We start from the raw sequence: 22,620 nt of genomic DNA, 5'->3' as shown, positions 1-22,620 counted from the left end.
ACCTGCTGCAGACTGTGGGTAAGTCATCTAATATTTCTCTGCCTTTCTTCTGCATCTGCAGAAGGTTGTTTATTCTTCTAAGAGCTGGAATTCAGTGAATGAAACTGTAATTTATTATTATTAATATATTCCAATAAAATGGCATTGCAGTGCTTTGAAGTCAGTATTAAAGAGTATTAAAGAAAGAAAGAATTGGAAGAAAAGGTAGTTAAGTCCATCTGATATGCTTGCATGGAAATGCTGTTTGTGGGATAACCTCCTCAGAACATGAAACTGATAAAGGCATATGTGCTACATGGATCCCAGAGCCTTGACAAGCTTATCTTTTTCCTCATCTTGAGTAAAGAGTGCCATGAGTCATGTGTCCCAAACCAAAAAGCAACTTTTACAACACAAAGCATTTAAATGTGCCAGTAAATACCTCATATTGACATCATATCTCTCACCATGCTTGCAATGAGCTCCTATTCACTTTAATTTTTCTCTCTTTTCTCCAACCCTGCCTTCCTGTTGTGAATTATGGGCACCTCTCAGAAAAGCGACACCCTTTAATGATACATGTAATACTATAATTGAATCAAAGTACTTTGTTTCCCCAAAAAGCTATTCTTTATTTGCTGGCAGGCTGCTTGTTTACCCTACATAATGTTTCCTAACATTGTCAGTCACATCAGGAAAGCCATCTTAGTCATAAAATAGCTATTGTAGAGGAAGCATTACTGGTTCTGTACAGGGCTTTTTAGCAGTAATTATGTACAGCTTTTAGTAATTTTGAGAGTCACCCAAGCATCATTGATACAAACCATTTGCAATGACATGCAATGATGCCTGTATAGAATTTTTACAAGCAAAATCAAATAAGACATTTTGGTGGTAGCTTGTAAATTAGCCTTGAGGCTTGCAATGCAATGCTCATCAAGTGTGTAACATTTAATTACAAGACCACTGAGCATGAGTGAGGTCCCCTGAGCCTTTCATCCCCACAACAGAAAGATTCTCCCACTGAACTGATCATTTGAATCCTCTCATCAGATGTGGAGTGAATTCACTGCTCTCTCAGCAGGCCAAACTGGCATTTAAGGGTCTGCTGTGCTTCAGGACCCTGTTGGCTAAAGTACTTCATGGAGCCACTGCTGCTTGAGATCCCTTGTTGAGTCCCATCTGCCAGGAGCTGAGAACTGCAGTTGATAAAATAGCATGTCAGGAGGAATAGAGTTCACAAAAATTTGATTTTAAAAATTGATTGAAATTAATTGAATTAAGTTCAGTTGATGACAAGAATCAAATAGAAAACCAATTAGCCATTTCAAATTCCCAAAGTGATGCTGTTTTCCAGTAAGAGAGAAAACATTACTCAGTAGGTTTGCTGGAGATAGGAGTTTCATTTTTAGTGTCTATCTATTATGGCAAATAAATTTGGTAACTTACTTGTTATAGACAACAATATAGACACTATTATGTGTGTGCTGTCCCAGTTCCTAGGTGCTGGAAAATGAGAAGCCTGAGGGACTTGCTGCCCTGCTGGATGTGGTGAGGGACAGCTACTCTTAATGTTCTGCAATGTCCTGGCTTCCCAACACTGTGTTACCTTTTTATGCAAATGGTAGTGGCAGCAGCATGCTCAATCTTTGCTATTTCATGATTAGTGTTTTCATGTGCAATCAATAAATGCCCAGAGCCTCTGTCTGAAATGGCCACCTTGTTCAGCCTCTCCAGTAGGGAGGTCTGTTTAGCAGCAGGTTTTCAGCAGACCAAAAAGTGGAATCAATGCCCTGAGAATAATCTGTCCTTATGAAATATTTGTATTTTTCCATGCAAGTTCTAACAGACTGGATGACTTTTCCAGTATGTAAGGCTTTAGTGCCCTGTATGGAAATGTGTCAACTTCACAACTGCCAGCACATCTGAGAGGATCTCTCAAGGTCACTACTGGATGGACTGAAGAGCTTCAATGAAGCTTTAAAGTCATGCAGATACAGAACACCCACCCAAGAGGTTACAATGGCCTGTGAGCTACTCCAATGTGTAGGTGAGGAGAGTCTGGGTAGGACATGGAGCTTTGCTCTCCTGAGCTCACTCCGCACCTCTTCTGTCACTTGAGGCAAAAATGGGACCCTCTCTGCATCCCTCACCTAGGGAAGGAACAGTGGCTCCAGCCTGCTTTCTCTGTTGTTTTACCTGCTGCATGGTTTCAGCCCAGTGTGGGACAGCAGCCCTCACCTCAGTCTGTCCCTTGGGCAGGGGAATCCTCTGCATTCTGTCCCCAAAATATCCCTCCCTGGTTGTAACTGTACCATGACACCATTTTTTAACTTTGAAAAGTAAATACAATAATATTGTTATTAATAATTTTAATAATAATGGTGATTTAGGAGGACTTAGAAGTTTTTCACAATTAGTTTTTTACTTGACTCCTTTAATATAGTCACAAGACTGCAGTAATCTCCACATGTCTTTCTGATGCAGGATATATCTTTCTCATCATGGCTTTCAAAGGGGAAGCCCTCAGCAAAGGGTATGAGGTCACATTTTCATTTTTAGCCTGGTTTCCTAAGGAAATGAGGGTCATGCCATTACTGTCTGTCTGTCTGTTCTTATTTTTCTGTCATATTGCCTTACAGGAACTCTTGAGCCTGTCAGTCAACCCCAGTCAGAGTAAAAAAAAACCTTTGTAAGTCTCAAGAATAAATCCATGCCTGTAAGGCTTCATGGCCAGTGTTGGCTGGGGAGCAGAAGGACACACAAATTCGAGCTCTTGCTGAGCAAAGGTGAGGAGAACTCAGCCAGTGCCATCTGCTTGGCAGCAGCAATGGACAAACCAGGGCTGGCCACTCACCAGCACGAGGCTAAATTTGGACAAGGCAGGGCAGGAGCAGCTTCTTGGCTGGAGAGGGTGGCATGGTGGCTCCAGCTGCTCCCAGGAGTGGGAGGCTCCAGGAGCACAGGGCACCTCTCCCTCACAGGCACATCTCTGATTCTGTGCTTCACTGGGGTAATTACAAATCTGTCATCAAATTCTGCCTTCCCTGCCAAAATAGTCAGAGTGTTTTGCAGATCACACAGTGATACCATTCATGTTCTAGAGAGATTATAATTTAGGGATATAAATTATGGTCATTCCTAAAACATACTGCCTGCCTAAATTTTGAGTTAAGAGACTGGAATATAATCACATGGTATCAAAATCATCCAGAAATTCTCAGATAGTGTTTAATCCAGCTTTTTATGTAGCTGAAATAAAGCTATCACTGAGTTTAGTGATGCAGGACCAAACCTGGGCTGTATTTGTATTTGCTTAGTAGCACTACACAGGATGAAATAAGCACATTGTTTGTATATACTTTATATGAAGCAGCACTGTGTGGTATGAAAAAGCACTGAGAGAAATCCCCACAAAAATAATTAAAAAACCAAACTACCAATGATAACAAAGAAAAAAAATCACCCTGAAAAAAGCCACAAAATCAATAGATTATGAAAGCTATGCTGAGGCTTCCACTGCTATTATCCCAAGGCTTTATTATCAAATATCAAAAAATCATTACTGCAATATCAAAACAGCCATAATAACAATATAAAAACTCCACTCAATCTGTTCCTGCAGGGAACTGATCTAAAAATCCTCAAGAAAAAAACCAGTTGCTGTGAAAATGGCAGCTAGCCAGTTCAATCATGCTGCCAACCTGGTTCTATAATTGTACACCAGTCACTGCACCTCATGCCACTTCCATAGATAACTTCAAAAGAGGTCTTCAAACAAACAAATTACAACTAAATCAGACAAAGAATGAAATCTTTTGGAAAGGCTCATAACTGCTATTATCAGGTGCTGTACTTATGGTTTTGGCTTTTTCTATGCAGTGCAACTGATTCCATATCACTTAGAAATGTAACTTAGACACTCTGCCTTGTGTCCTCCTGCAGAAGGTCAGTTCTTACCAACTTAAACATTCTTCAGGTTTCCTTACCTCAAAAGTGAGAGTCACTTCAGCTTGCATGGGAAAACATCATCCTTGCTGCCTATGGGAACATAGTTTTAAGGAAAACAAGTTTCTACATGAAAGACTTGTGTTGTTTAAGATTTCTGTATCTTTAATGAGTACTTATCATAGTGTTTTCAAAAATCCTCTTGGAACCTACATGCAAATAGAGCTTGTAGCTCATAATGGTATTTGGTGGGTGGGAGAGAGGGAGTGAATGCCATTCTCCATTTTTTAGTATAAGAAGAAAAGAAAGTTTTCCGGTCCAGTTTGTCCAGAGTGATTTGCTTCATTCTTGTTTGACACCAAAACACCAAGTCTGGCCTGAGATTTTTAAGCCCACTCAGCTCTTTGCAGTGTATTGTTATATTTAACAGTTATTTATAAAAGTCTCCTCTATTTAGGGACAAATCATAAATTCACACTAGTAACAGATGTCAGTCTTTTCTTAAGCTTGTAATAAGTAAGACTCATTATAATTCCATTACAATTTGCAAAAGTCATACCTTTTTGTGTGGCTTTCTTCTTGAATGTGTGGGTAGCAGATGGCCCATCTGAATTCCAGAAAATGCACAGAGTTGGCTGACTAGATCAAAACAAGAAGTTACAAAAACTGAGGGGTGGGCAGAGAAATGACAGGGTTAAATTTTTCAGTTGCACAAGCTCATGTGAGCTTACTCTGTGATTTTACACTGCTGGAAAAGACCTGTGGGAAAAGTACCCAGACCCCCCCCCCTCAAAATGAGAACTTTGTAGGTGAGGAACATGAAATCAAACCAGCCTGTGAGCAGAGAGCAGCTCTGCTTTATATTCCTCCCTGCCTACACGTCCTTGGCTTCTCTTGTGCTGCAGGCAGACTGTCTGAAGTCACCCTGCAGCCTTGCAGCCCATGATCTACTTCCTGACAATAACCAGCAAAAGACTAACGCTGCACTGGGCTCTGCAGTAGGCTCAGAGCAGCCCAGAGGCAGCAGGGCCAGCCTGCTGCTAGGCTGTTTGTTTATTTTGCTTGACATTTTCCTTTGTGGAGAATCTGTTCCTTGTTATTCAGGACGTACAGCCTTGCACATATCCTATGTGTTTAACTGTCTTTGGATAAAAGTGGGTATTTTCCCATGTCAATAAATGTTATGGTGTGAAGCTGTGAGCTGGACTCTGAAAGAACCACCCCCTGCTGATCATCTCACTTTTGCATTGAGTTTTCTTTGTTAATCATGTGCAAAATAAAAAGGCTTTCTGTCTAGCAAAAACCCATCATTAATTTTTCATATGAGCACTTAAATTTTGAACACAATCCTCAAAGAAGAGAGAATAATAAAACCAAAGAGCATTTTCTTTTTTGGGATCTTAGTTATTTGATATTTTAAGAAAACTTTTTAATGCAGAATTACGGTTCTCTCAGCTTCACAGTGACACATTCATTCTGAAGGCTACATTTGACCTTCAACTTTGTCCTTCATTAGCAGGATTACACCTAAACACTCCTTCATTTTACTGCAAATGAGACAGATGCAATGTGTATTCTGTTCGGCCCCAGCATTAGGATTATCCCAAGAGTGGCATTTATGTTCTTGTAGTTCCTTGGTATAAATAAATATCAAAGTAGGAAGACCAATCTGTACTCCACTAGGAATAATAAACTAAAATAATATGGCACTGATTCTGTTTGGGTTGTCTAAATGTGTTTTTATGATTGTATATGTTTATGGCTTTCTCACACAGCCACCATGAATTCCAGGCAATTAAAAAGGACATGAGTTCTGAAGCATTTTAAAAGGGGCTTTGCTTTCCAAATGGTGTGTATTAAAAGTAGAATATATTTTTTGACAGAACTACTGCAAAATCAACAGTTGCACACTTGCCCTGCTTCAAATTCCTTTCCCTTCTCCCACCTGAGATAACTAATTAGAATATTTCTGTGAGTTGAAAAGAAAGGCAGGGAAGGATTCCTTATGTTTGCACATATATCAGGTGCAGGGCTAGCTCAAGCTCAGCTTGGAGACCCCACATTTGAAAGTAGCTCAGAGGGAGAATTTAGCAGGTCTTGTGTCAGGTCTATCAACCTACCCATACTCTGTACCATCTGCTTTTTTCAGGCTGAACCAGTGCAGTATCACCACAGGTGGGACTGAGAACTCTGTGCTGCTCACGCTGCCTGGCCTTCACCCCCACTTGACTGAGGGACAGATTTTTCAGTCATGGGTGCAGAGAAGAGCTGGATTTAATTGGACAAAAAACCACTGTGCTCTAACCTACCTCAAACTGGTCAGTCTGTATGGTGTCATGAGTAATTGAACAAAGAAGTTAAAGTACAAATAGTGAAGAAGCATTAAATTTGATCAGACTGTTAAATATTGTAGGCTGGCTTTTGTTATTTACATCATTTCAAACACAGGGGAAAGGGCCAGGAGAAGAAAAATATTTTAAAATAATTTTCCAGTTATGAACCAAGTCCAGTTTCCAATGGTAATGTTCAAGAAATACTTTGGAAGGCTAGAGAAAACTAATTAGATAGGTACATCAAAAAGGTACATTTTTAAAGGCAAAAATATCTTGTTTCTCCCTCAAGTAGAACCATCCCACATAACTTTATACATGAGAAAAAGTTAATAAATGGAAGAGAAAGGCTAGTAAAGCTTGATAATTTGCTGCTCCACACAGTGCCCCAAGCTGTCAGAGGAAAAATTCATGGACTTCAGTAGTAACAGGATAAATTTCAAAATTTAGAATTCAGAATTAAAAAACAACTTATTGAAGAGTATGGCTACAGCTGTCACTAAACTGTTAATAACACATCTGGAACAAGCACCTGGAATCACTGCAAGGTCTGGAGACATGATGTTGTAGTTCCAGCAAGTGGATGGCACAGCCTTGGATGAACAGTGGATGTGGGCAAGCATACCTAAAAATTCTGAGCCAAGAGCATTGAAATATGACAAAATCACTGGGGATCTCTGCCCCTTCACTTGTAAGATGTTGCCTCTGCATTGTTCACTGGGCTTTGGTCCATCAACCTGTTGCATAAGTACTTTACTGGGAGCACAGTCATAAAGAGAACTATTAGCCCATTGTGCTGAAGTGCAGAATGTCAGCTGTTTAGTGGAAATGTATCATCATGTCATTATTAAATATTTATTTTGTTGTAGCACCAAGAGACCAATCCTGTCAGGTTTCCTCTGTTAAATTTTTTATGAATGATAGTCCCTGACAAGCTGACAGGAATATGAAAGAGCAGAAATTGACACAAGCTTCTGGTGTTTCCAGAGGAAGGGTGTAAATCCTGCCCAGGACTCTTGTTTAGCAATGAGATCCCTTCTGGAGATGAAACTAGGATAACCTCTGCCAGGAGCAGGGCAAAGAGCAAAAACCCTGAAGAGCCAAAAGTGTTTCCAAAGGCAACAAAAAGCAATCTAGTCCCTCTGGGGGGTGAAGAGGCAGGGAAAAAAATGTAAGCAGAATGAGGGAAGTCTATCTTAATTTGTTAAAATTGTACCCCAGTTCTGACTGGTTTAATCAGGCTCTGAGCCCTGCCCAGCGGGGCACAGCCAGGGCTGGAGGCAGAGCCAGCCTGGGGGAGCTGCCCTGCAGGAGCCCAGCCCTCCTCCCTGCCTGGCTGGACAGTCCCTGCCTTGGCTATTACAGCAGGAAATGTTTTTAAAGCTGAACAATGCAGCAGATCTGAGGGCAGACAGCTCAGATAATGAAAAGAAAAAAGAACTATTACTTGGAAATGATTGTTGCTTTGTCACTTTCCCTTAATTTCCTCAGTAACTGGTAGAAATCATTTCTTAGCAAATATTTAGGAAATAACATCCATAATACCATTTCCCTGCCTCAGTCTTAGCTATTGTTTCCATCCTTTTACTTTTGATGACAGGTGAGTTTCAATTGTAGTCCTTTTTATGAATACCCAGTGTATAAATTATGCAGATTAAAGTTTCTAATTTCAGAGTAAATTTCAGAGATGCTTTTCTTCTTGTGGTGCATAACAACTGGATAGCATTTTTATTTAGTTCTTCAAAGGCTTTGTGATCAAAATTTTGTTTTAAAATAATGCTAATTAAGTCCCCATGTTGACTTACGAAAGCAGAAGCGGAAATAATTAAATAAAAAGGTTTAATCTTCAGTTAATTTGTTAGATTCAGGTAAATAATACTGATGTTCACACTGTAATTTGGATGAAAAACCACTTTTTGTTGTTCTTAACTGAGTATGGTCCATGGCTGGAAAAACTGACCATCAGTCACATCTTCACCTGGTGCAAATATTTTTTAAATTAATGCAGCAAAAGCAATGCACATCAGCAAAGAACTAAAGTACTATCAAGGCTCTGACTCTGAAAAACACCAAATCTTTGTTAATCCAGAGTGAAATTAGGGAGTTTCATGGAGGGGACAAGGATTCAGCTGTTTGGATTTCAAAGCTTAAGGCTCAAGGTTTGGAAGTAATTTCCTGCATGGCCATTTTCATTTTTAAGTCTTTCTGTCTGTTTCACTGCAATACAATGAAGAAAACCTTCCTCATTCCCCTGAACAAAATTTTGGCTATCAAATAAACTTCTTGTCAGAAATTGATATGGAAGAGACCTCTCACAGCCACCAACTCCAATAGGAGAACTTCCCTGTCATTCGTAGAAGAGCAGCTCTCAATGGTTATTTATCTCTGTACAATGAAGCAGTTGGAGCAGCAGAACGCAGCTCTGGAGCAGGGCAGTGCCTGCTGGCTGGTGCCTTGGTAAGGATGCAAACTCAAGTATTTGTGTGCCTGGTTAATCTGGCACAGAGATCTGAACAGGCTCCTGAATTTCTTGCATGAGCTGCCTGACTACTGTGGTGCTGGACAGCAGTGCAGACCAGGGCCTCATGTAATTTCAGCATTGTAAAAGTCAGTATTTTAACTGCTACAGAAGGACTCAGGCTTTGAAATTTGGTGCCTTACAATGACACACCATTTATTGGAATATTCCCAGTTAACCTGAGCTGCATGTTTTGCTATTAAAGCCCAAAGAGTTAATATGGCACCAAACCAGAGGAATACAAATCCATATTGAAAATCATGCACAGCTTCCTTTTGTGTTGGATCACAATAACACTGCAGAAAGTCGGTCACAGCCTTGCACTGTTAGGTTTGGATTGCTGTGCATCACAAGCCTATTCACAAGAACCTGACAAATCTTTCTCATTAATAACAAATGACAATCTCACTGGTGCTACAATGCATGTTACATTTAATCAATTTGCTATTTATATTCATTATGTACACCTCCTATTTTGAGTCATGAAAAATTGAAGAGTAATTACAACATGGAAGAGCATCATGGATAACAAATGAGACAAGATGAGAAAAAGTACTAATAATTGGTCAGTTGTGCTTGTCAGTACATTTAAAGCAATTAAGGCAGGAAATGAGATAAGACAATTGTAAGCTTGAAGTGAAACAGAGCATCAGGAAAACCAATGGTATGGTACCCTGGTTATGACAAAAATGCAACCATCCAAACACAGGCTTTAAAGAATTGTTTACAGCTGTTATTTAAAGAAGTCTAAGTAACTTCCCTGAGTGAACAGTAGTTGTAATGCCTGGCATCATGATCCTGCTGCAAGTCTGCCTGTCACCATGTCCATTATAGCCCCCACTGTAGCCAGGGGCAGCTAACTCATCTTTTCCACATTTCAATGGCCTCAAAGAAGGCAAACAAATTAATGACTCAGATGTCTATTTATGCACTAAAAATAGGAAGACACATTAAACTGTTCATAATCAAGACAGTACCAAGATGCTGAAAAACTGTTAGGATTTCAATTGCACTGTCTTGTGAACCTTATAAAATGGAAGTGGGAGAAACCATGTCTCTCTGAGAGAGAACAAGCTGATGCAGTTTTGCACCTTGGAAAGATGTTGAGAAGTGGAACAGCCGCAGTATCTGATTTAATGAACAGCTGCTGACTTCCTAAGGCTTTTACCAAGCCTATTAGTTTGCATTCCCTCTGTTGCTGGAATACATAAACACATAAGATCAAAGGTCCCCTTTAAGAGAAAAATGTGCCTAATTTATTTTTGATCAGGAACTTACATGTCCACAGCTGACACAGCAGTCGTGGGAAGGCCTCTGTGCAGACAGTCCCTGTGTCCCAGGGTCCCTGTGCCAGGCAGGACCAAACTGAGCAGTGCCACACCTGGGGCCAGCCAGGGCATGCAGCAAGCACCCCAGTGTGCTAATAAACACACTGGATTTGGCTCCTTAACAGTGCTACTGTGGACTCTACCTCAAATGAGCATCTCTAACACCTGAGATAGTACTCAGAAGAGTGGACTGGTCAGAGGCAGTATTCAGTGTCTGCATGGCAGATCTTCAGAAACAAGAAAAAGGAATTAAAACTGATACATCAAGTTCTTAATAACTACTTTTTTTCCCTTCAGAATTTAAATTCATCCTTATAGCATGATTTAGGTGAGGCAGGGGGCAGAGGTTCCTGCAAAGCAGAGTCACAGGTATAATCTCCATTTCTGCTTAAAAGGGTAGCTTTAAGGCTTAATTCAAGCAGAAAACAGAGTAAAGACATAACAACAGAAAAAGACATGGCTGACAATCACTTTCTTGAGAGAGCTGTAGTGACAAGGGAGGGCAAAAGTGCTGAGGAAGGTGATGACTGTATTGCTGTGACATCTGGAAAGCAGAGTTTGGTCATAAAAAACTACTCAGCATTAGCAATTATAGTAGCTTTTCTTTGACATTGCCCCTGAAGTTTAGAGGGAATATCATTGATTTCATAAGGAAAGCTATTCATTTTGCAAAGGTTTATTGTGAAATGTCATGAGGAAAGGCATCCTCAAGACACTAAGAAATATAATGAAAAACCTGCAAAAAGGTGTAAAGAATTCCAAATCACTGCATTGTCTAGATATTAATGTGAGTAGGTACTAAATGTACTGGCTGATTATTGCTTCATTCCTCTTAAGGAAAGAGAATTAGTAAAACAATACTTAAAGAAATGCAGATGTGAATAAAACCTGTACTAGCAGCACAGTGATTACATGGGAAAGAAGACTCAGTAAAGCTAATGGGCTTTTTAGGTAAGATTTGATCTAAAAATTGAGGGATAACGCTATTCAATGAGGCCACATGAAGTCTTCATTACCTTCAAGTAAAACATCTTTTATCTCCTAAGTCTCTTTCCTGTTCTGTGTGTGTATAGAGTCTATTCCCCACCAGCAGTGGGGTGCAAAAATTCTCAGCTTTAAATAATTCTAGAAAAGAGTCTCAGCTTTTTGGGGAGCTTTTTTAAGCTGCCTGTTGAAAAGGATTGCAACTGTTTATTTGTCACCACCCTGTAGTCAACAAAAATGATAGGTTTTTGTGGAAATGTAGGAGTATGAGCTTTTTGAAGAAGAGACTGTGCATTTATGTCTACTCTGAAGGAGGACAAGGATGTTTGTGTGCTGGATACAAGGGTTTGTAAATAAGACTCCAGACAGTTTATTGGTATAAGCAAAGGAGCAAAGGCAAAGCTAAAAAGAGAAAGTGATATACAGGATTTTCCAGATTGGTGTGAACTTCAAATGGAAAGAGAAGAGGTTTTTTGTGTTTTATAGGACATGTCCCCACCAGCCTCAGCACAATAAAATGTGCTGGCTCCCAGCATTTCCCAGAATTTGCTGGGCCAGCAAGACCTCGAGCTGTGCTCTGTGTGTCCAGCTGCTGCATCCATGCAGACCCTGCCAGGCTCTGCAGGCACAGAGGCCCAGAGCTTGGAGGGCTGGGACTGCAGCTGGTATATTTTATATGCAAGCACATAACAGATATTCCAGGTACTACAAATATTGTGTGATGTAATTATGTAACTTAGGACCACACATGCAGACTGCTAGATTTATTAATATATTGTAGGTCTTGGTTTTATTTGGAAGAAAATGTATATATCAAGCACTCTTAATAGTGATATGTACTCAACTGTGATTGACTCCCAGCTAGTTGGAAGTAATTATATGATTTCTCAATAAGCATCAGAAGTCAGCCATAAAGTTCAATTATTTTGACATAAGAGATCAATAACAGGAATCTGAAGCAATTATAGGCTCATGATTCAGAAACTGCTTGACTAAAAACATCACATGGTGACTCAGTCCCTGACAGCTGCTCCAAGTTCAGGCAGTGGTGTGGCTCTTCACATCAAAGCACATGTAATCAATGCTTTATGCTACTAACACAAGCTGTTGTTATTTTGCATTTCCAGAGCACACCTCACACCATGGACTGCATCCTGGGCTCAGCACATCCTTTCCCAAAGTAATTCTGAATGTGGTATTGAAATCTGTCATCATTGATATCTGTGAAAAGCACAGGAGATAACTGTGTACATTCACTTTTAAATCAGCATCAATGTGATGTCTTACTTTAAATATTAATCAAACTTCTGAGTTAACAGATTTCATCACTGGAGCAAACAGAGCACCCTTCAAGTTTCCTGGACAGATGACTATGAAGAAAGCAGAGCTTTATTTAGAAACAAGCAGAAAGACTGTGTGTAGGCAAACACCTGAGCAACATAGCCTGTAAGAAAAATACCGTCTGTCTTTTAAACATTGCATGTAATTCTGTTTTATATCCTTAAGAACTATAAATGAAATTATTGGTTTTACACTAGTGTCATCACAATAACAGTATGGTCTTAATCAGGCATCACAAAAACACGTCTCATTTTCAAGTGTGGGCTCATTAACCAGACAGAAAGATCAAACTTCTTCAGACCATGCCTTAAACAGTGGGGCTGTGTGCTGGTTGTGCTGTGGGGATTTCTCAAATTAGAGCTTTGCTTGGCTATTTTCCCAAAGGCTGCTCCTGAAAGCACTCATGCGCATGTGGACGTGCAAGGTCACTGCAGCAGCTCCTTGTTTCTCTGGAGCCCTCCTTGAGAGCCGTGCTGGGAAACTCCCAGGCTCGTTAAAGTGTGCCAGCAACCCAAGCAGCCAGCCAGCTCCTCAAAGGAATCTCACAGCCTTGGCACTACTCAGTCCTTTGTCCAGGGACAGAACATTTGTTTCTTGAAACTGGAGCAACCAGCATAACTCCACAGCCAAACCAGATCTCGCTGCTGGACTCCTTCCTGGCACCTCTGCCACCTCTTCCCAAGCCAAGGCTCGTCTGCTCCCTGCAGGAGGCATTCCAAAACAAAGCTCCTTTCTGGCCTTGCCCCAAAGAGCCACTCACTCATAAACTTCTCCTGACCACTGGGACATAAATAAGGCAGCAGAAATGAGACTTGGACTGCCTCTGTTAGAAGGAGGCAATGCCTCCTGCCACCTGACACCAGTATGCAGGTTCAGTGCTGTTCTGTGTTTTCTGCTGTGGTGTTTGCTGTTTCATAATATGAACATGTATATTTTATTTGGGAGTTGGTTGTATTTTTTCTTTGGGGGGGAGGGGATGTTGCTAATTTGTAAAATTTGAGGCGAAGTCCCTTTGTTTTTTCCTTCTTGGGATCTGTGGAAGGCAACAATGCTATTCTGTTTGTGTCAGCCCCAAAATCCATCCTTTGAGAGACAACTAATTAGTCACAGGGAGATTTAAGTCTTATTCCTTAAGGAAGGAGGCAATGTCAGGGCAGAACCTGTCACCTTTGCCTGACCGACCTGAAGGGAGGAAGACTGTTACACATCGACCAATCCATTTGTGTGATGGGGAAAGGATGCTGACTTATCTAGGGTGGGAAATGTGACAGACTAAAAAGATTCAAAGAGAAATCGTCTCCAAACAGTGCTAACATTTTCAGACAGCTCTCCCTTCCAGTGGCACAAGTAAAAGAGAGTATCAGAATGAATTCATGGGCAGTTATTTAATGAGTTAATCTCATTAGGATATTTGAACTCCCAGAAGAGACTCAACCCATTAGCTACATAAGAGCTTGGGAAAAAAGCCTTTCAAAAGGACTGTAAAAACATGTTAAAAGGTGGTTAATACACTGTGGATTTAACCAGGCTGTGTGGCAGGATTAAGAGCAAAAGGTTATTGCTGGTGAGCTCCTCTGTAAGCCCCACAGTCACCCCCTGAGCCCACCAAGTAACATCACTAACAATTTGAATTCCTGTTTCTAAGGCTAAGTTTGCTATTCTGTACAATCCCACCTTGCTTTCCATTTATGAGTCCTACAGTTTTATCAGATCTGGATAGTCAAATCTGGACTAGTCTTACTTTGTATATAAAGCAAACACCACCACCTCCCATAAACAGTTTTAAGTTACTTAACCTCACATTCTCCATAGTTATGGAATCCCTTCTAACCCACTTTTTTAACTAGTACTTTATTAAAATAAATGCAGACTGTGATTAACTGCTCTAAGAACAACATCAGTCTCATCTAGAACAGCATCTTGTCATTACTTTGATTTCAGTGGGACACCTTAGCTTACACAATTGCACCTTGCAATTTACATTCTATAACTGGTTTTTCTCTTCATAGTTACTTATATTAGCTTCAGTAGAATTATTCACATTGCTAAAGTGAGCAGTATTTGACCCTATAACATTAAATGAAAAGCATTAATGGCAGAACCTAAAGAATATCTTCCAGCAATAATTAAAACTCAGGAAAATCTTTTTCTATCATCATTGAAAATGTTCATTTTTCCATCACATTGAAATGTGGATACATAATGCCTGATTATCCAGATCTGCTCCACAAAAGCAGTCAAGAAATTTCTACCGTATAATTGCTAATGCTAATTGCATTTAGTCTATGGTTTCAAAAGCATTGATATGAAAGGTTCTGACTGTTTAGAGTATTGTAAAATGTAACTGGTAAGTAATGTATTTTCAAGAGTTTGGGGAACATTATTAAGGTTCATTTCCATGCTGCAGCTGCAGGAGTTGGAATTATGAAAGTGAAGAAGCTGTAAAACTGAAAAGGTCAGTAATGACATTCATCTATTCCAGCTGTCAAATCAAGGGAATGTTAACAAAACTAGTCTCTGGTAGAAAAGCTAATTGTCTCCTTGTATTTTGCTGCCCCAATACACATACTCTACTGTGGCTAATCCATAGGAAAGAACACAATGGAACAGTGTATCATTTTTTGAACAGGCCTCTTGCAAACAAATAAACCTAATTTCCCTAAATGAGCAAGCTCTAATGATTCTATAACCTAAATTTGTCTACAAGGCAGCCAAAATTTTCAAGTTTGAAGAAAACGGTATATGAATAAAGTTCAAGTTATCCTGGAAGCTGAGTTTCCAGAGTGCTCAGAGTATAGAGTAAATTTAAAATTTTGCACTAATGCAGTCCTGAAAGCAGCATTTCTAAAATGACTCCTACCAATACATGTTTTATTATAACAACACATAGAAAAGTTTTTTTCACAGATCAAATCTTTTCTAGATGACCTGGATTTAATAAACCCACAGTGAGAAGGGGTTGTCTTCGACAGCCCTTGCCCATGAGGTGAGACAGTACAAATGGAACACACCTAAACACAAATCACCAGTGGACACTGAGTCTTAGACCTTTTTATTGAAGGACAGGCCCCTGCCATGGGCAGCAAGAGTCCTCATCAGGAAAAAGTGAGAGCCTTGTTCTTTTTATGATGCACCAAATCCTGCCTTGTAGAGAGAACGACATTCCTCAGCAACTGAGGCCAAAGAAAAAGGCCCCAGATCTATGGCATGCCACTCATTAAAGGGAATCCTGTGATTAATCTGCACAATTTTATTGCAAGCCCTTCTGGCTATTTTCTATTGCTGTCTGGTTTTGTATTTTCACCCCAGCTGTTAGCAGAGGTTTATGCTACTACTGGAACAGGCTCACATAACCAACACTCAGTGTGAGGACAGGATTCCCGTTATATGCACCACCTCAGACTTTGATTTGTCCTGCTTTATGTAACAGAAATGTGACAGAAACAATCCAACTTGACCAACGACAACATAATATTAGGTCAGTATGTAGCTTTCTGGGTAACATGTTAAAAATCTTTGTTATCTGTCTCCTTCCCTAGGCAGAAGTATTGCAAAGGCCAGAAACAATACTGGCAATTCATGAAATATTCAGGTGTACAGTTGCAATTCTTTAATAAATGGAAGTGACCTTCAAAACAGACATCCCAAAGATTAAGAGAACTTCTCAAAAGATGGCATTTGTCACTAATCAATGACTTACACTCTTCCTAGCAATGAATACAAAAAAAGACCTTTCAGAATTATTCGACTTTAAAAGCAAATAATTCATAAAACCTACACAAAAGAACATTAATGAGCTAGCAAAACAACAGATAGAAAACATCAAACAAGGAAATTGAAAGGATAAATCCCCTGTGCCTATCAGTCTCCATGTCTGGAGTGCTGGGAAGCCACTGGCACATCCATCTGCTGTTTCCAGGCCCTGGGTGATGCTGCCTGCACTAACTAAATATCTTTTATTATGATATTGTACATCAAAATATTTATAACATTTTAAAAATGGGTTTCCTTTGTCACAGTCACACAGGTGTCTTGGCTCTAACTGGGTCACTGTATGGGAACAGATGTAATCTCAGCAGAATACAGTGGGAAATCTGGGCTACATTAACGACTGATCCAATTACAGTGGAAATCTCTAGAAAACCCAGATTTATTAAGAAGCTGGAGATAATTGCAATGTACTTCTAGGGATGACCAGATGGACAAGCCAGTCTCAAACTCTTTAAGGGCAGTGGAGCTGAACAAGAGGTGCCAATGCCGTTCCTTACGTAGCTGGAGAATTCCCATTGTGAGGATGTGGTGAAAAAGCTGCAGATGAGGCTCACTGCAGACACCTGGGCAGAATGAGTTTAGACCTGAGTCCAAACACATCCTAGGCCAGCAGCATGGCTCACCTGCTGCTCTGAGGGCAGGGGGACAGACGAAAAGGTTTCCAGGAAAGAATGCAGCAGGAATGAAGAAACCCCAGCCAGCTTTTTGTCCAAGACTATTTACACAAAAGAGCTCCTCATGATTTAATATCAGGGCCTCTTGATGAGCTACATTTTCTCTTCTGAGTTGGAAATAAATGCTATCTCCCAGGCAGCAATCTGATCTCACACTTAAAGAAACTCAAGCTTCTTCCACAGAATTGCACCCAAGAAAAGAGAATGAAATACACTTGAGAAATCTGAGTATAAACATCTCTTTTTACCAATGCAAAGGTAGATAAAATTTCATAGCAACCTCTGAGATCTTGATAACATGCTTCATCACAGGGGCCTGCCCTTGTCTCTAGTAAAACTGCATCTGTGAGTAGTCCCATTAAGGTAATTTGGATCTAAGAGGATGGCTGACTTTTAGCATTTGGTTAATTAGGAACTTTGCTGACTCAAGATCTTTTTTTTATCAGCTAAATATTTTATCTAAGAAGATAAATTAAGTACTGGAAGATAATATTTCTTATTTCTAGTACTTCCTGCCAGCTTCAAACTAGTAAATATTTAGGTTTCAGCCACTGATAGGTAATGTGACCTTTCTGTTGCACACTACACCCATGCTATATTTTCCTCTCACTACTAACATTCTTTCCAGTCCATCTTTCATTAACAAGCAGTATTTAAATATATGCAAATTTCCTATTTTAGCTGATGTTTTAGCAACATTTTTAAGGTCACCTTGTTTGATCTATCACACAGACATAGCAAATTTATGCACCATATATCCTCTCTCTACTTGTTTTTTACCTACATCTGTCTTCTCTGATTGCATTTGAACAGAGTTATTTTCTATTTTAAATAAAAGATTTATGCCTTAGCTGTCAGTTTGCCTTTATTTGAAAATTTAATTTTGTTTCTAGAAGTCTAGATTAAGTTATTAGATTTAACTGTCCCTTGTGCATTGCAGCAATAGCAGAAGTATATTTTCCCTGGTGGATAGAGAACATAAACAAAACACTCTCAACTTAAAAATAAAGAACATTATTACTAAGACCAATAAAACACAGTCCAGGATACAAAAACTGGTGGTGTCATTTTTAATTATGACGGTGAGGAATGGGAATTGACTAATAAATATGACAAATCACAAATCCAGCAGCCTCTAAAATCTGGAAAATGCTTTGCAGAAAAGGCATGTTGCCCCAAAATGTCCCCTACATTTAGGCTAGTGAATATCCCTTTGCACCACAGCACCACTGGGACACACAACTTGATCTCTGATACTGAAGGGTTTATTTAAATGAGGCAGAAATTAGAATCAGCACCAGTTTCCAGTTGGTCAGAGGGCTATTTATTGATCCAGTGTGGTGTATCTCATCTTCAGTGTGACACCTTCTTTGGCATCTCTCAGCAGTGCTACATTGGTTATGTTTTCTCTCAAGGCCTGGAATTTTAGGGCTTTCCTAAAGCCATAAACATGTCACTGCAGTTGCAGCCTTGCAATGCCCAAACCAGCTGAGCTCTCTGGGGCAGGGCAGGGGGTGGGGTTTGGGGGAGTGTGATCTTATCAAATGTGTTCACATGTTTTCAGTCTTTTTCTCCATTTTTCATTTCTAGAAGTACCTGGGCTTCTGGCCAGTAATGTTATCTTCTCTTCACATGGTAACATCCATATAGACCCAGTCAGAATCTGGTCTTAATCAACCTCTGCACTTCTTATCAACACTCAGACACTACATCTTGTGATTCTGTGCTCTCAATGTGCAGTGTGAACAGAGAAAACAAAGAGCTGAAGGATAAATATTTACCTGGCTATATTAGTAAATCTTCAGTCACATAGGGGAAACCTTGCCCTGCTTCCATTTTTTAAATACTGAATATCACGAAAACAGGTCCTTTGAGGAGAAAGGAGGAATTCCTTATACAAAGAAATCAAATGCATGCACATGATGCCTTCTGTCATTCACAAAGTATCAGCGAAGGGTTGAATGGCACATATGGCTACAAATTCCCCCTCTCTCCCAGTTGAGGACAACACAACAGCTATTTAATATCAGCAGTGAGGAAGAACAGTGTGGCCACCTCCTGCTCAGGGAGGCAGGACAGGGCAAAGCCGAACCTCTTTAGAAACCTTCAGTCAATGCACCTGTATGCATAAAGTGCTATCAAAGGCAAGCAGTCCCAGCAGTAACTAGTCAATCTTGACATCACCCCAATAAAAATTAAGTGAAAATACCACAAGGCACTATGGTCAGGCAGAGAGCACCATCAATATGAAAGTGGAACCTTCCTAAGGATTTGCTTGGAAAATCTTGTCAGCTCAGAAAAACTCTAAGATACACGTTCTAGACACAGTTATGAATATGAGCCTCCTGCTGCCACATCCTGGTAAAGAATTCACACAACCTGTATGACAACACTGTGGCACAGGATGACCACACCAGTGGGGCACTGGGCAAGGAGCCATCCAGGCTCACTCTCACCTGCTGTTTTGGTAGCAGGTCCTTTTGCTGGGAGCATGAGCCAACTGCTTCTGCTCTGATAGCAAAAATTCACCAAGGATGTGTTACATTAACCCTTATGTCAATGACCTTTCAAAACATCATACAAGAAGAAAGTAAAAGGCTAAGACCTGCAAGGAAGTAAACTCTGCACTACACACTAAGTAGAATATATTATCATGACAATTACTTTGTTACAGAAAGCACCTTCAAATACCAAATAAATTGCACAAATCACTGCACTAATGCAGCTGAAAAGACTGCTCCTCCTCTCTTTGATTTAACAAGTAATTAATGAATACATAAACCCTGAACAAAACTTTAATCTATCCCAGTGTCAAATAATTAATCATTCGTTCCACGTTTAATCCTGTTCTGATAAAGGTAATTAATATTTCACCATGACACTGCAGAACAGAACAGTACCTGGGAGCAGAGAAGGCAGCCTTCCATTTCTCCTTTGTTGTAATGCTGAAGTGATAGGTGCTTGCTCTCAGTGACAGGTAATCCAGAACACAGTGCTCCCCCACAGCTGTAAATTAAGGTTTATGCTTGTCATCTATTGTGATTGTAATGAAGCTTTTCTTGTTCTAACCAATTATTAAAAAAAAAAAAAAAAAACAACAAACCAATAACAACAACCCAAAACCCAACAATATGAAAAATAGGCCACCTGAACTTGGTCAATCATTTTTCTGACCTGACAGCATTTAGGAAACCAGAGCTTGCCCAAATGTTTTGGCCTATAGAATGTCACTGAACATATGCCAGGGATGTGGATAGAGAACAAAGCATGTGCACATTGTCTGCTTCTGTCCACAGAGAGCTGTGCCGTGAGAAAAGCAACTGGATGAAGATTTAAGTCCTAATTTTACTGCAGGAAAACACTGACATCTTTTTCGAAAGCTTGAAGTCTAATCAAGAAATGTGTTGATGTGCACAAAATTAAACTGAAGGAAATCCTATGTTGATTTTTCTCAGGGTGACACATCTCAGGTATCCACATATTTCAACAAAGAGTTTCACAAGGAAGATTCTATAAGAAACAAATTGCCTTGGGAGCCTGCTACCCAATTACTCAAAAATAGAGAGGCATACCTTCAGAGTCATCTCCTTGCTCAGCATTCTCCAGTAGAACCACAAATCCTTCTCCCTAAACAAATGCTAAATATACTGTCATAATTTATTCTCATTCAAATGCAAGAAAAAAACCTAAACCCAAACCCTTGATTGAGAATACCAATTGTAATGACAAGTTTTCACAAGAAATCCAGCTTGTGACACAAACCCCTCCCAGAGTGTGCTATATCAATGCTACTACCCCAGCTGTCATTAATCTAATTCTCCATTATGTCCCAAATCAATAAAGCAAAACTTTCAGGTGGGGGTCTCTGGTGGAGTAGGGCTAAATAAACCCACATGAAACCAGGCAGTTTTAATTTTGGGACCTGTCAAGAGCTATTTTATCTGCAAACCAATTTGCACACCTGATAACAGCTTATCTGAGGTGACTGATATTTTTAACACCTGGACAGCAATTCTTGCCAATTATGCTGGACAGAATTTGCACAGTTACAGAGAACTTTGATTTAGGATCATGGTTCTATTAGCTGAGATGAATTTCAAAAGATTCTGTTTTCCATTAGCTCTAAATACTTTGAAGATGCACCCAACTTCTCACTGCTTGAATAGAAACTACAGCTGCTAGGAACCTGAGTCATACTCCTTTCTCAGAGTACTTCTCAATGCTAAAATAAAACCTAAGTATCTGGTAAAGTGCTGGTTTTAGGTTTATAAGGAACACCTGACCTGATTAGGGGCAATGAATCATTGAGGCGCATGTCCTGCTCCTAGCAGCAGCAGCTTCAAAGGAATGCTCTGGCCCCACAATAAAGCCTTAGCAATAGATTTTATTTTTGTGTTTCTTGATTGAGTCAACAGTTCTTTTGCACAGGAGACAACTTAAAAACTGATTGTCTATGCCACATCTTTAACTTGTGCTTGCAGCAGTGGGTGATATTTATTCCCATGTACCAATAGTCACACGGATTTGTTGGCCAGCTGCTGCACTGTCACTTCATTTCTGACTCCCACAAGGAAACCTTTTCCATATTCATGAACACTGCATTAATTTCTAAGATCCTGGAAACTCTCACTGAAGCTGTGTATTATAATCCAATTGATTTTTTTATTGCTTAAGATCAACAAAGCCTTAACTCACTGCAGGAACCGTGTCGTGTGATATTTTGTATACATGCACCCATAACATTACATCTTTGCTATCACTTGGATTTTATTTCTACTCATTTATGCTAATTATTTTAAATGGGAAGGATTAAATTATTGATATATGTAAATGTACCATTCTACATTACATTTGATGAGATTGCATTAGGAAGGGTTACTCTTGTAAAAAAAACATATTTCTACTCTATAAGAAAACCAATGCTAAATTGCAGTGGTAGCTATCAGCCAAGGCTAGACCCATTCATGCTAATATGACCTTCAATTAGTGAAGCAGACATCTCAAGACCCAGCTATTTTATCTGACACACAGTAGAGGATGAGGAAATGTTGGTATCCTTGAAAAATTCTACTTTGAGGTGACCTTCTACTTAGCCAGGCTCATTATGCAAAACAAAAATAATTGTGCATCTTCTTCCTAGTCTCACTTAAGGAGGTTTTTGGCAAATTTCAAATTACAAATAATGATTTAACCCATAGATTTATGCTAATACATAGCAGCTCAGGCAGCACATGCATCCTGTACAATTCCCCAGAGACACTGGTTTACTGTGTTTTCTTTTTCTTAGCAGCAACAGATATAAGCTTTTACTTGAAAAAAGACCACTACACATCTACTTAGGTCCAGATTTTTTAAATAGTAAATACCATTGTGACATCCTTAGATACCAAAGGACTTGGTGGCCCCCACAGTAGTTTTCTCACTGCAAATAGTTGCAAAGTTATGCTGAAAATCTGGCTCACTTCAGTGCTTAAGTAGTTCAGATTTCTTTCATTCTTATTCACAAATATGGCACCTTTGACATGGCAAACAAGTGAATATATCACATTCAATTTGTAAGCTGTAATATACACAAAGACTTTTAAGGCTACTAAAAGTAGGTTTATTCTAGTCAGAAGGAAAATCAATGAAATCACATGTGGAATATTCTCTAATTTTTATATGAGCCTTTTCAGCAACACACTGGGCAGGAAAGGAGTTCCATAAAATGTTTATTTAATGAACAGTCACATTTCTTTTAAGTTAGG

General features: G+C 39.6%; 1 long non-coding RNA gene across 1 annotated transcript; it reads right to left on the bottom strand.

Annotated features, from left to right (window-relative positions):
- Nucleotides 1–20,589, bottom strand: LOC135452901 (uncharacterized). Its single transcript, XR_010441727.1, has 5 exons — nucleotides 20,446–20,589; nucleotides 19,774–19,879; nucleotides 4,487–4,593; nucleotides 3,969–4,020; nucleotides 1–84 (listed from the first exon to the last, which is right to left on the bottom strand). It is a non-coding gene; the product is annotated as an uncharacterized LOC135452901 (long non-coding RNA).
- Between the last annotated feature and the right edge of the window lie 2,031 nt (nucleotides 20,590–22,620).

Source organism: Zonotrichia leucophrys, chromosome 11, assembly GCF_028769735.1.
Source record: "Zonotrichia leucophrys gambelii isolate GWCS_2022_RI chromosome 11, RI_Zleu_2.0, whole genome shotgun sequence".
Classification (NCBI taxonomy): Eukaryota; Metazoa; Chordata; class Aves; order Passeriformes; family Passerellidae; genus Zonotrichia; species Zonotrichia leucophrys.
The sequence above is the reverse complement of the archived record's forward strand: the minus strand, read 5'-3'. Positions and strand labels throughout refer to the sequence as shown.